Below are 15,203 nucleotides of genomic sequence, written 5' to 3'. Positions count from 1 at the left end.
TACATCCTCAGGTCGTCCCACCGAGCTGAAGCAAAATGCCAGAAGCATCGCCTCTTCGGTGGGTCCAGAGGGTGTACAGGAGCGATAGGACAGGATACAGAAATAAGGTTGTGATCGGAGGAGCCCAACGGAGAGAACAGTTTGACAGAGTAAGCAGAAGGGTTAGAGGTAAGAAAGAGATCTAGTATGTTGGGCCGGTCTCCAAAACGCTCGGGAATACGTGTAGGGTGTTGAACCAACTGCTCTAGGTCATTGAGGAAAGCAAAGTTGTCGGCTTGTTCACCAGGACACCAGGATGAAAGCCAAAGCTGGTGGTGAACATTAAAATCTCCCAAGATGGAGATTTCAGCGAAGGGAGAGTGGGTCAAGATGTACTCCACTTTAGAGTTCAAGTAGTCAAAGAATTTTACATAGTCAGTAGAGTTAGGTGAGAGATAAACAGTACAGATGTATTTAGTAGTAGAATGACAATGAAGTCTTAGCCAGATGGTGGAAAATTCTGAAGACTCAAGGTCGTGGGCGGTAGAGCAAGTGATGTCGTTGCGCACGTAGGCGCAACATCCAGCTTTGGATTGAAATTTAGGAGTGAGAGTGAGGCTGGGAAGCCCCCGACGCCATAAACCACATCCATTTACTCTGCCTATCGTAGACAGAAACGAGTGGAGTGGGGACGGAGGGGATAAGAAGTAAGTGTTATGAGAAGTCACCCTCGGCGCAAGAGACCACACCCACCCACTCAATCACCCGTCGATGACTAGCGTGGGGCAGGGGAGATGAAGTCGATTCCACTATGGGCAGCGAGAGAATGAGCAGGCGGGTTGTGTGAGGGCGGTCCGTGGGATGTCGCGGGGCTGCCAAACGTGTTCCTTCCTGCTTCGCTGGGTTCGAAATTTCTAGTGCAGCCTGGATTCTAGGGATGGGCAAGTACCGTTAATTTGAGTACCGGTAGTACCGGTACCGAAAACTCAGGTACCGTTAGTACCGGTACCGGTACCGGTACCCGAAGGAGTGTTTTTATATCTTAATGACTTCTGATGAAATTCCCAAATAAATTTCCTGTAAAGAAAACTCTCTCTCTCTCTCTCTCTCTCTCTCTCTCTCTCTCTCTCTCTCTCTCTCTGAATGAAGTGAATATTTATTTTTTCGATAAAAAAAATAGCATGTGTAGTTATTATGGATGTACTCGATCATAGTCTAATAACAAAAACAATATTTATTAGCAACCTAAAAAAGAAAAAGAATCGGACATCAAGAATTATCCAGTAACTCCAATAAATAAATAAAATAATAAAATAATGGAAACGGGAGCTGTGATGGAAACGAAGAGCAGGACAAAATGGTGGGAACTTGGGGAGACGGTCAGCGAGGCAGTCACACAGGGCCCATACCGCGTGATACCACATGGAGGCGGGCGAGCGCCGAGCGTCACTAAGATCTCAGTGCCGAGTGATCATGACGCTTCCCGGCACCCGAGTGATCATGAGGCTTCACGGCACCAGGTACCGGTACCGGGTGCCGCGAAGAATCGATTCTTCGCGGCACCCGGTTCCGGTACCTGGTGCCGCGAAGAATCGATTCTTCGCGGCACCCGGTACCGGTACCTGGTGCCGCGAAGCCTCATGATCACTCGGCACTGAGCATTGCCGCTAGTACCGGTACCGTTTGGATCTTAGTGACGCTCGGCGCTCGCCCGCCTCCATGTGGTATCACGCGCGGTATGGGCCCTGTGTGGAGACGCTGAGTCACTGCCTCGCTGACCGTCTCCCCAAGTTCCCACCATTTTGTCCTGCTCTTCGTTTCCATCACAGCTCCCGTTTCCATTATTTTATTATTTTATTTATTTATTGGAGTTACTGGATAATTCTTGATGTCCGATTCTTTTTATTTTTTAAGCTGCTAATAAATATTGTTATTGTTATTACAACAATGATCGAGTACCCATATCACCGAGATATCCATTCACTGAGTGGTGCTCTCTCTCTCTCTCTCTCTCTCTCTCTCTCTCTCTCTCTCTCTCTCTCTCTCTCTCTCTCTGAATGAAGTGAATATTTATTTTTTCGATAAAAAAATAGCATGTATAGTTATTATGGATGTACTCGATCATAGTCTAATAAAAATAACAATATTTATTAGCAACCTAAAAAAAAAAATCGGACATGAAGAATTATCAATAAATCCAATAAATAAATCCGAGCAATCTGGTACCGGTACCGAGCAATCTGTTACCGGCACCGTACCGTTTAGCTGGTACCGTCAGTACCGGTACTGGTACCGGTATCTGCCCACTTCTACTGGATTCATTATATCCAGATGTGGGATAAGGTAAGGTTGCCGGTTTTATCCAGGGTTGTCCATGGAACGCGATCGAGTCCTCTATCGCTTGCTAGTGCACTAGCTCGGAGGCGACATAAAATTGTATATTTTAATGATGCCTTGCTCTCCTGCCTAATTGTTTCATTTAATATTTTATATAAAATGTTTGAGCCATGTATGTTTTTAAGACGACCTTATAATGTTTTTACATATAATATGAAAAAAAAAATGGTTGTTTTTTTCGTTGGTACATATATACCTTGCTATGGTTTTCATTTTTCGATAATTTTGCATGTATTAATGATTGTGTGGTAAATGTATCAATTGTGTTTTCCATTTACTTGATTTAGTGATCATTAAATACGTCTCCATCTATATCTTTATATATGTCTCTATCTCATATATCTGTCTCTATCTCAATCACTGTCTACAAGATATATATGTTTTTAAGTTCTTCCAATAGCGACGGTAGACTCTCTTGAGCGGCCTCTTGGACAACCTCAGCCGTTAGTGGAGCAGACGAATTTTATTTATAGTGACTGCCGTGATGTATGACTCTTCCATAGCCCTTCCTTCTCTCCGTTGCTCCAATTGAATGATGTCGCTGAAGTCTGGCTTGACTGAAGATCTGGACAGCATGTGGATTTCTTCCGTCACTCGGCGATCGTTGAAAATTGTCAGCGTCCTTCTGTGGGACTCAACCTAGGTTATCGGGCTCACAATGCCCGCATGGTGACCACAAGACCACTGCCTCTATTCCTCCCCGCCTCCTACCTCTTCTGTGTATGTGTATGTGTGTGTGTGTGTGTGTGTGTGTGTGTGTGTGTGTGTGTAATAATAATAATAATTAACGGTTTATTCAGTGTCACATGCAGCCAACGGCTGAAAATACATATCAGAATCAAAGATAAAAAAGTAAAAATAGTAACAGAACTGTAAAAGAGCACCAATGTAAAAGGCTTTGTGTAATATGATAAAAGAGAAAATATCAAATATATACAATATAAAACACACCTAATGATAAAATTGGGAGCGATCATGGTAAAAAAAAAATGATAAAAGTGACTAGTAAAACAAAATGACTAGTAAAACATCAATGGTGGTTAAAAAGCTTGACTTGAGAGGGGACGGTGCTGTGCTTATAACGGTCGTTACGGGCTCTAATGGGAACTAGCTTGCTGGAGTTGCGTAGGGCTCGTCGACGTGATGGTGCGTCGGGGGGCAGCAAGTCGCGGTGGCGGGGGTTGTTGAGCAATTTAAGGTCAAATTTCTCAAGGCTGGTGGTGTACTGGGTAGCGAGGACGGCGTCATAGGTGGTGTAGGAGGTGTCAAGGATGATCTTGACGGCCCTTTTCTGAACCCTCTCTAGGCGGCCGAGCTGGGTGGCGGTAAGGCAGGGAGACCAGGCAGGGGAAGCATACGTTAATTTGGGCTGGATAAACATCTTGAAAGTGGTTGCCAGTTCAGGGGCGAGAACACCTAGGTTGGTATTCTTAGACACTTTCGCTTCTCATATCAACTATTTATAAAGGCCAAAGAGGGGATCAATCGGGTTCTAATGAGTTTCTCTTTAGGTTCATGGTACAGAAGAAGGGTCAAACTAACACTGGGGTCATAAAACTACCCCTGTAAATGCGCAAAACTCCTACGAAAGCCTTGTCAAATATGTGAACTTGGGAGACGAAATGTTTAGTAATACGGCCCTTAGTGATTTCAGCCGCCGTAGCATGTGGAGCCTGTATGAGGCAGAGCTCACCACGCTGTTGACATGCGGGTCCCAGGTCAGCTTGTCGTCAGTGTAACGCCAAGGAGTTTGATGGAGCGGACCAGGTTGAGGGTGGAGTTGCCTATTGTGAGGGTGGGCGCTGGGGTGGGGGTGGTGGAAAAATCGAACAACAGCGTTACTGATTTCTGGTGGTTGATGGTGACGTTGTTGGTGGTAGTCCATGTGAAGAGGTTGTCAAAAGTTTGCTGGATGTGGGTGTAGTTTGGATTGTTGTTTTTGTGTAATGCCATGAAATTGTAGCCCCCCTGTCGCCTTACAGTCCCTCCCTCCTCCCTGTTTTCCTGACACCGTCTAGACACATGTCCGTTTCGTCTATGGTTGGCTGCGTCTTTAGCAATCTTATTTTTCCTTGTTACCAAATTTTCCTCAGCAAAATAAATCAGTTCAAGTAATTTGTAAACCCTCCCTACCTCCCAGCTTTGCTCCCCAGAGAGAGCTAATTTAACACTTCCCTCCCTCCCCATGAATCAGGCCTTGAGACGCACCAATTTTCAAAAGACACACGCTTCCCCTTCTCGCGGACGGCAGGGCTAAGTCTCCGTTCATCCGCCCTATAGGTAAGACCTTCCTTCACGTTGCTCGTGCCCCCCCCCCCCCCCAAATATCAGTGAATTTTCATTCTTTCCTTTGTGTTAATATATTAATATATACCTACATATCCAGTGTGTTAAGTTGCTAATTCAGTCTCCGTTCATCCGCCCTATAGGCTCGTCTTGTGACTCATCGGCGACGCACCTTTCGTCCCCAACACACACACACACACACTCCCCAACCCCCTCTTTACCCCAGTCAACATTTAAATTATATTATCCATTTAGTATCAGTCAAAAGAAGAAAGATAACCCCGTAAGATCCCGGGGAACTACAGTTGATGGCCGTGGCGATGGTTGAGTCATCAACGTGTGTGTGTAATAATAATAATAATAATAATAATAATAATAATAATAATAATAATAAACGGTTTATTAAGTGATTGCAGCTGTAAAGCTGAAAATATACATGTTAAAAGTGCAATATTGAAATAAAATAGAAAAAAAAGTACAATGTGAAAGGGGTATAGGGGGTCTGGGGTGGTGGGGGGAGGTGAGGTGGTGGAATGCAGTGCGTTAGTGTTGAAGGAGGCGGTGTGGTATTCCGGGTGACGGGTCAGGTGTTTAAGCCCCATGGTCAACCCCAGGTCAAAAAAGGGTCAGGTCGCAGTTGATGGCAGGGGTGCAGGTAGAAGCGGTTTCGGCCGTCACTCAGTTTAGCGATGACCTGCTAATCTCTCCAGCCGGTGAGACAAGATAGGAAGAGGTGGACCGAGAAGCGGTAGGCGTGGGAACATCAAAACGTCTGCACTGCCCCATGCCACTTGCCCTTGCCACTTGCCCCAACCATGACTCCACCTGAGTGACGGGCCTCAACACTGCACTGCACCTGAACCGAATTCTCCCAGCAGCATGATGGTCGGGCTGGTGTACCTGGGGGCACCTGGGGGCCGGCGTCGGCTGGATGGTTAGGCGGCGTCGACGTCACACTGGCCATTACTACTCTTCATTGTCTTCACGGCACCACAAACGCACTGCACTCACTTTCTCTCGCCATGATTAAGCTTGTCACAAAAGTTTCTTACAGTGTTGGGTTATTGATGAAAAGGGAGAGGGGGATGGAGGGGAAGGGGAGAGGCCAACAGGCTGGCCCCAGGCTGCTCCTTACGGAGCGCCGTGACCCATGTCTGACCTCGGTCAGGTCTGGGCCACAAGTGTGTGTGTGTGTGTGTGTGTGTGTGTGTGTGTGTGTGTGTGTTGTGACCAAGACGAGCTTAAAATCACTTACTCTGGAATAGTCGACGTTTATAATTGCAGACAAGGCCGCTCTCATAGCAAACCCTGCACCATGCCCTTGGAGTACTCTGGCTACTGCAAGACCGACTTCATTCCCGGAAAAAAGTTTCATTTGACGCCTCATTTTCCACAGCGTTGTGTTTTCATCAGCTCCCTGTTTAGGACAGAAAAAAAATATTGTAATATGATACAGAACACACACACACACACACACACACACACACACACACACACTCCGTGGTGCAACTGGTTAGAGCGCCGCGCTGCAAGGCTTCACGGCCAAACAGGCGGCGGTTCGAGCCCCGCTCAGGCCGGATTCTTTCCGTTGACTAGGAGTGGTTACTGTCCCCCCTTGAGCAAGGGGGATGGGGTGTGTGGTGTGTGAGGTCCTGGCAGTACCCAGAGATCGACGCGTTAATGAGCATGCACTTGCTCGTGTCGGGAGGGTACCTGCTGGCGAAAGCGAGTCCAACTCGTGATCCGGCCGTGGTGAGTTACACAAGTAGGACAATAGAAGTATTACTTTTTGTTGTTCAAAGATTGTTCCCTCCCTATAGAGAGGAGCAAGGGCCTTTGCCAATGGAGACCCGCAGTTGGGTGCCGACAGACCGACTCTATCGGCTGACGTCAGCCGAGCCGACCAAGTCGGTCTGTCGACGAGGACTGGCGTGTCTCTGAACTCTCTGAGAAGCGCGCAGATTAGTGTCGTCAGCGGACGTCGGCTAGAAAACGGACGGTTTATACGGTAGACTTTAAAAAAATAAATGGTCATAACTGCATTTGTTTAGTGTGTGCACGCGCGCTCTGTGTGTGTGTGTGTGTGTGTGTGTGTGTGGTCATAGCGTACTCATGACGACACTTTTCAGTGGGTTGAGCTGCTAAACTTCGTTCAGTTTGAGGTAACGAAGCTCGTCGTAGTACGTGTTATGGGTGTGGGAGCCTCGGCATGTGATAACAAATCTGATAGACGACTTGGATGAGTTCACATGGGCTGTGTATGGCCGTCCTGGTATTAGACAAGGAGATAGGAGACATGCTCCGTTACCTCAAACTGAATTAAGTCGTCTCAAACGACCAGCAGCTCAATCCACTGAGAAATTTCGGCATGATTACGGTACATCCTTGCCGTTAGACGGGTGAACTTCCGAGTCGGAGTATGGAATTATCATGTACGTAACCCTGTGATTCCAGCAGCCACTGATGGTAATGGTTGGTCTTAGGTTGATGGCAAACTGAAACCACTATGGCGTGAGGGTGAAACATTGCCCAATAGACAAGTTAATCAAAGGCTTCTGATGACGATGCTTCACTTTCAGGCAGAGCACCTATAATGTAGATCAATTGGCAACTTTAATAGAGGAACACCTTTTTTCATGCACTGCAAAATTATTTAAAGATATACTTTCCAGATATTTATGAAGTGGATTTAAGGCTAATTATAACCCTTTTCATACAGATACTGCTTCTGTTAATCATTCACAAGAACTTGTTAATCCTATTAGTCCATTGAAAAAACGAAATTGAGTTTTCAACTGTCTTCACTTTTCCAAAGGACCCAATCGAAGGGAATCACTTTGTTGTGGTGACGGCTTGAAGCCTGTTAGTCTCGAGAGGGCTCGATGTCCGTCGACCTTGTTGACCAATACAGGAGGGATGCCGGTGAAATGGGAGTTGAGTTCTCAGCGGAGCAGATGTAATTCTCATCGGGAGGCAACCTGATCCGTTGGTGGAATGGCTAGAGTAAGACGTGTGATTCAGAGTCACCCTGCTTGATTAATCGGCTGATCATGTGTTGTCTCGGGTCAAGCAGGCTGCCACTAATCACCGGGCAGTTGCCGAGTATACTTCTTCACTACCCTTGTAATTGGGTGCGGTTCTGCACCAATGTTCAATCCGCCTCCCTGGCGGATGGGAGGCGGAATCTGCTTCGTGCATCATACATCTTTAGAATTTTTGTCCCAGATGCGTATCCAGTTTTGCACAATTAAGTCTTTGGTCGCTCGCAAAGAACTCAGCACTACAAAAAATCCTACTGTGCTAGAGAATCCTCCAACGACTGCTAACAAGGATGTGATCAGTCTCTTTTGCCACACTGCTAGCATTGCTGTAACAATTCCAGTGGCGAGGATCTCGTCTCTAGAAGCATGATCCAGCGACCTTAAACCTTCTGGACTTTGCAAATATCAGAAGGAAAGAACTGTTTACGTTTCTGTTTCCAGAGCCATAGAATCAACATAACTCGTATCCAGATCTCTATGTGTCAGTAGATGCACTGGAGTCACCCAAGACAATGAGTATGTCGCGCGGGGGAAGCTAAGGTGGCTGCATACGCCATAGTTGTGTGTGGTTGCGGTGCTCATCTCCGATCCGTTGGCCCTTCGATCAATTAGCAAATTTAATAGTGGAATATCTTTCTTCACTGCAAACTAATTAAGGAGATACTTTCCAGATAATTCTGAGGTGGATTTAAAGCTATTTAGAAACCATTTTTATTCAGATATTGTTTCTGTTAGCTCAGAAGGTAAGAACCAGTTACACCGGGACACGGCTCAGTGTGAAATCCGTGATTGCCACAGTTTACCTTCCCCAGATTTCCTCATGTACCCATTTATCGACCAAACCGAAAGGGAGAATGAACAGCTGGGTGAGCTGCACGCCGACTGCCAGGGCCGGGATTCGAACCCAGGCCCGCGGAGTAGTAGCCAAGTACACTGACTACAAGGCCACAGAGGCGGGGGACGAGCTTGGCTTAAAGCATCTTTTACTTTTCGAGTTTATACATCTCGGTAGGGGCGTATAGTGATATGAAGCCCTCGGTGCGCTGCAACCTCACCAGCATCATACGCCCATCAATCGAAGTAACACCAATAACAAAGGAGTCCAGTCGGCTAGAAATAGCTATAGCTACTTCTTTGAGATGGGCACCATCGCTCAGACCTGATCAGTAGTGGGATAATCCCACTACTGTTCCTTCCAATGCCGGGTCAACTCGTATCAAAGAGCCATGTCCATTCTCAACTTCCCAAATTCAACTGACAGATGGGGTAGTCGCTGATCCTCCGAGAGGCTCAGGATGTTTCAGGCACCCTCACGAAGAGCTGGCCGGAAAATAACCCCGGGTCTGGCTCGATGAATTTGTGTCTCGTCTGCACCACACTGGCAATTCTCCGGAAAAAGAAGGTGATTGAGAATAGTGGGGCAAGGGTGCCCCCCCCCCCCCCTCTAAAACTGTCGAAGTACTGTATGCCATATAGATATTCATACAGGTAGGACACATAGTAATGAGTTTAAACTGGATAAGTTCAGATTCAATGAGGACATAGGCAAAAATTGGTTTACTAACAGAGTGGTCGATGAGTGGAACAGGCTGGGTAGTCATGTTGTGAGGGCCAATACGATAGTCACATTCAAAAATAGATTATATAAATTCATGGACAGTGATATAAGGTGGGGTTAGGCCTTGTACAGGCCTACCAGCCTCTTACAGACTCCTTATATTCTTATTCAGTCACCCATTCCAGCACCCACCACGGAAGCACAGTTTTTAAGGACAATAGGAGGCACTCCATCAGGTCCATAAGCCTTTGGAGAGTTGAGGCCAGAGAGGCCATAGAGAACATCATTATGAAGAATTTTGATAATAGGCATAAAGAAGTCAGAGGGGGGATGAGTAGGAGGAATATGCCGAGAATCGTCCAAGGTGGAGTTCTTACATAAAGATTGAGCGAAGAGTTCAGCCTTAGAGACAGATGAGACGGCGGTGCTGCCGCCAGGGTTAAGAAGAGGAGGGAAAAAAGAAGTGAAATTGGAGGCTATATTTTTGGCTAGATGCCAGAAGTCACGGGAAGAATTAGAGAAAGCAATGTTTTGGTTCTATTGATGAAGGAGTGTTTGGTAAGTCGGAGAATAGATTTGGCACGATTCCGGGCAGAAATGTAAAGATCATGGTTAGTAGGAGGGCGAAGGCTCTGGTACCTGTAGATACAAATAGTCAATTGTTTGTCACTAACATAATGTGTGTGTGTGTGTGTGTGTGTTTTGACTCGGCGCCTGCAGCACTGTTACGGTAGATTCAACACGCTTTAGTGACATTACCATAATGTCAGCGTGTACCGATGAACCCTTCAGAATGGATGTGCTGATGGCAGAATCAGTTAACTCTTCAAGGCTGTCGAACGGCAGGTTCACTTTGGGGATGATGAGCATGGCCTTGAGGTTGGAGCGGTACACGGAGCCTAAGATGAAGGCACTGAGAAGCCACAGCCCCACCAGCGCGCGACGCAACTTCCCTCCTGGCACCTGAGTAGTACCTGCAAACATTTAATATAGTTTCACCAACTGTGTTTCCGTACCGACACCTTCACTTGTACCTATTTCATTTCTTTCTTTCAACATCTATATTTTCCTCCTGCCTAAAAAAGGTGACCACCACGAAATTTCAAAGTACCGTCATATTTATTTTTGTCTAAAGCTTTTGAAACGATAATGAACGCCCCATTCACTACCAATCACTGTAAAATCTGTTTAGACTTCAGTGTGGCTGATATCACCATTTCCCGTTGTAATGTGTATATTATGATGTACATGTGAATGTATGACTGTACGTGTGGCGACACCCGGTCGGTGTCGCACAACAGGATGTTTAACAACACGTCGTGCTTTTGGCCGTGGGAAGCTGTGATGAACTGACACTAGGATCAGCAAATAAAAAAAAGAGCCCATACTTAGCGGTGAATGATTATTACTTTAAATATTTTTGCAGCGATATTTTTCTTCTTTTAGCATTTTACTCCTCATTTTACTTGTAACTCTTTTTAATGGCAGAGAAACCTGACCCGAAGTTACAAGCTCTAACCGAGGACTATGAGGGGTGGGTAGAGATAAATGACAGTGCCGTCACGGATAACGGTAACTGTCATGTAAGGAGTGTAGCAGTCTTCAAAGGGTGCTTGCTCCTCCTCCTACGCTGCATGAGCAACCAAGAGGTATTTACTTACCTTACTAATCCCACAATGGTTTCTGCCCCTAATCACCCGCTAACAGCAAAAACAGTTAGGCCTTTCGCAGGGTAGCAAGGGAGGTAGATTATTCGGCCATGGACTTCTTGTTTGAAAGTGAGATTGTCATGGACATTTCATTCGTGTCAAATCCGGGAGATAAAATATCTCTCAGCCGCTCGAAGGTCAATCCCGGGAACGGGAACGCCGGCCCTCATAAACATTAGCGCGTTCACAGGACGGAAGGATTATGATGCGTTTCGGTCACTTTTTCTTGAAACATTTGGAGAAGCTGGGAGAAGACGGGTGACGGGCAGGCGAGCGGTGCCCCATCTGTCCAGTTTCCTTGTTTTAAAACACGAGATCAAATCAGTGGATAGCCTATAGGCGTCTACTGGCCTGTTAAAAAGACCACTCGTTTGCACAGTGTCCACAGCAAAATTTATACCCCTTACGAGGCTGTGCTGCCCATCTTCCCCAAATGTTTCAAGAAAAAGTGACCGAAACGCATCATAATCCTTCCGTCCTGTGAACGCGCTACTGTTTATAAGGGCCGGCGTTCCCGTTCCCGGGATTGACCTTCGAGCGGCTGAGAGATATTTCATCTCCCGGATTTGACACGAATGAAATGTCCATGACAATCTCACTTTCAAACAAGAAGTCCCTGGCCGAATAATCTGCCTCCCTTGCTACCCTGCGAAAGGCCTAACTGCTGTTGCTGTTAGCGGGCGATTAGGGGCAGAAGCCATTGTGGGATTAGTAAGGTAAGTAAATACCTCTTGGTTGCTCATGCGGCGTAGAAGGAGGAGCAAGCACCCTTTGAAGACTGCTACACTCCTTACATGACAGTTACCGTTATCCGTGACGGCACTGTCATTTATCTCTACCCACCCCTTATAGTCATCGGTGAGAGCTTGTAACTTCGGGTCAGGTTTCTCTGCCATTAAAAAGAGTTACAAGTAAAATGAGGAGTAAAATGGTAAAATAAAAAAAATATCGCTGCAAAAATAATTAAAGTAAAAATCATTCACCGCTAAGTATGGGCTTATTTTTTTTTCCGGTTGATGACGGCTGATGAAGTCATCATTTGCTGATCCTAGTGTCAGTTTATCACAGCTTCCCATGGCCAGAAGCACGACGTGTTGTTAAACATCCTGTTGTGCGACACCGACCGGGTGTCGCCACACGTAGTCATACATTCACATGTACATCGTAATATACACATTACATCACATGGTAACGACACTGGCAATTAATTGTCACGCAACGGATGAGTGTTTCTCTGCGACAGTTTTGTGTCAAGGTGTGACTCGAAGGTTCAGTGTGTAGCAGATCTTCTTCAAGGATTGTTTCTTTTTATTTTTACTACTCCAAATAGCTTCATTGCCATGTATCCTAATGACAATTTAGTCAATTTATTTTTCTAGGATGTATCATGTAAATAACTATTCGAGCTATTATTTTGTTTTCTCGGAATAGTACTGAGCTTCCATCTCCACGACTCTAGCCCTGTTTACCTCGCCTTGTATGTACTTTGATCATTTCTTGTTACTTCCATGATTATTTTTATTATCATTGGCATTTCCCGATGTTATATCGTTAGGCGGGCTCAGACTTGTATATATATTTTTTAATGCAACCATAACAGGCCCTCGTTTAACTCGTACACATTGTGCGACTGTAACATGGGTAGGTACAGAAATTTGTAAAGGTGGGGTGAGCCGCGAGGTCGCGACTCTTAGGGAACCGAGCGCTGTAATGTGTATATATATTATAATGTACATGTAAATGTATGACTGTACGTGTGGCGACACCCGGTCGGTGTCGCACAACAGGATGTTTAACCCGTGGGCTTGGGCTATGGAAAAGCCGAGAAGTGGCCGAGAAACGGCAACATTACACTGCATTTTGAGACTAAGAAAAGAGCATGGAACGTATATCAGAGAACTCCTCTCATAACCATAAACCCGTTAAAAATATTTACTTATACTCAAACTCTATTCTTTTGGGGTGGTGTTTGTTACAAAATAAACAGTCTCGTGACACGTGGGACCTAGCCGAGAGTCACTTGTTGTCTACTTTAGAGAATTTGACAAGTGATTACTGTACGGATAGTCTGCTATGACCTTACAGCACCACCTATGACAAATAAGCCCACCTCAAGATCAATCACCCACCACAATGACCCAGTTCATGCATGGTGGGTTGCTCTGTGCCGCCACCGCCTACAATTAGCTCGAATTAGGCGTTTAGAGCCGAGCCCAAAACTGGGTCCAGCGTTTCAGCGGACCGGCTCGCGGGAGTCCCAAAATGGGTCCACCGACGCTGCCGGGTTAACAACACGTCGTGCTTTTGGCCGTGGGAAGCTGTGATGAAGGGACACTAGGATCAGCAAATGATGACTTTCATAAGCCGTCATCAACCGGAACCCACACCCTTCCGAACAAACAACAAGCAAATAAAACGGGCGAACAACACGGAGAAGCTGGGAGAAGACGGGTGACGGGCAGGCGAGCAGTGCTCCGCTGCCCCGCGCCCTGAGGTGTGGCTGTCTCTGATTTCGTGCGACTCGCTTACGCAAACTGCAAACTTTGTGTACAACTGTTAATATATTTAAAATACATTTTGTATTTGTACTTACCCTGTGAGAGAGAGAACTAAAGTGAACTAAAGTGAACGTAAAACGGCTACCGCTCGGCCACACATCACTTAACTAAAAGGCTATTGTGTTATCTCACCTACTACAATCAGCTTGTGAAAGCAGGCAACGGTACACCGGACCTGACGGGAGATAGCAGTTCGCGCCTTAAACATTAAACGTAACACTTTACATTAACCACGTTAAAAATAGCGCTTAAAAGCGTTAACACCGTCAGGTCTATCTTAAACCTCGAGTCATTTGGAAGAATCTTTCTTCTGAAATCGAGAATATTCAGTGGCATACTATTTTTCGATCCAATGACCCAGTCTCTGCTTTTAATACTTTCTATTAGATATTTTACGCAGAAGAGTTCCATCTGATAATGAAATCTCGTATGTGAGATAAATCCTGGTTTAATGATGACTGTAAGCGGGCCAATGATGATAACCAGGCTGCTTATCACCTATGGAGACAGAATCGATGCTAGTTGCTGTGGGATAATTATGTTGCTCTTAAAGCTGATGCTCAGAGAATCTATAATGCAGCTGAAGCTGCTTAAAAACTCATATACAGGAGGTTCTTGCAGGAACTACTCAACCACACAAATCTCTAAATCCTCCTTGTTTGGTGTCGATTCTAGCATGCCTCCAATACTCGAGTCTGATGGTTCAATGTCCTTTGATCCTTTAATTAAGAAAGGCTAATTCACTTTCTGCTATTTTTTTTATTGACACAGTGATGATGAATTATCCCTACCTTTGACTTGTTTCCTCTTTCCATAACTTAGCTCAGTTGCATTTAGATCCAGTCAATTGAAAAGGTACCTTCTATATCTTGATATATATGGTGGGACGGACCCAGATGTTGTTTTTCCTCTATTCTTTAAGATGATTGCTACGTTCATAGCACCGAAACTTGCTGCAGTATTTAGGTTACTGCTGAAGTCTGGTAGTTTTCCTTCTTGTTGGCGCAAGGCCAACATCACCCCCATCCCGAAGGGAGCCTCAGCTTCAACTGTTCCTACTGAGCACCGCCCCATTTCTATTACTCTTATCCTCTCTAAGATCTTTGAGAGGCTTTTGGCTAAACGGCTTTCCATATACTGTTATAAATTCAATCAGCTACTTGATTCTCAGTTCGGATTTCGTAAGGGTTTGGGAACATGTGACGCTCTCCTGACTCTGTCTCATGACCTGCAGTCTTCATTGGATCGTGAGCATGAGTCTGGAGTTGTTGCTATTAATTTTAGTTCTGCTTTTGATGTTGTGAATCATAGGGCTCTAATTTATAAACTACAATTCCTTGGTATTGGTTGAAGTATTCTCAGCATTTTCAAAGAATTTTTAACTAATCGATAACAGTGTGTGGTTGTTGATGGTGCCTGCTCTGCTTCTTTGCCTGTTGCTTCTGATGTTCCTCAGGGCAGTGTCATTGGACTTTTATTTTTTTAACATTTTCATTTCTGACTTGGGCATTAACCGCGAAAATAAGCTTATATCATATGCTGATGATACAACTCTATACTCCTCTGTTCACTTTCCTAGCAACAGAGGTGAAGTTGCTGCATCTCTGCAGAGGGACTTGGCAATGATCACCACTTGGTGTCAACTTAAGGCCATGAAGCTTAATGCAAATAATAC

The sequence above is a fragment of the Eriocheir sinensis genome, chromosome 4, assembly GCF_024679095.1.
Source record: "Eriocheir sinensis breed Jianghai 21 chromosome 4, ASM2467909v1, whole genome shotgun sequence".
NCBI classification, from domain to species: Eukaryota; Metazoa; Arthropoda; class Malacostraca; order Decapoda; family Varunidae; genus Eriocheir; species Eriocheir sinensis.
Note: the sequence above shows the minus strand (reverse complement) of the source record.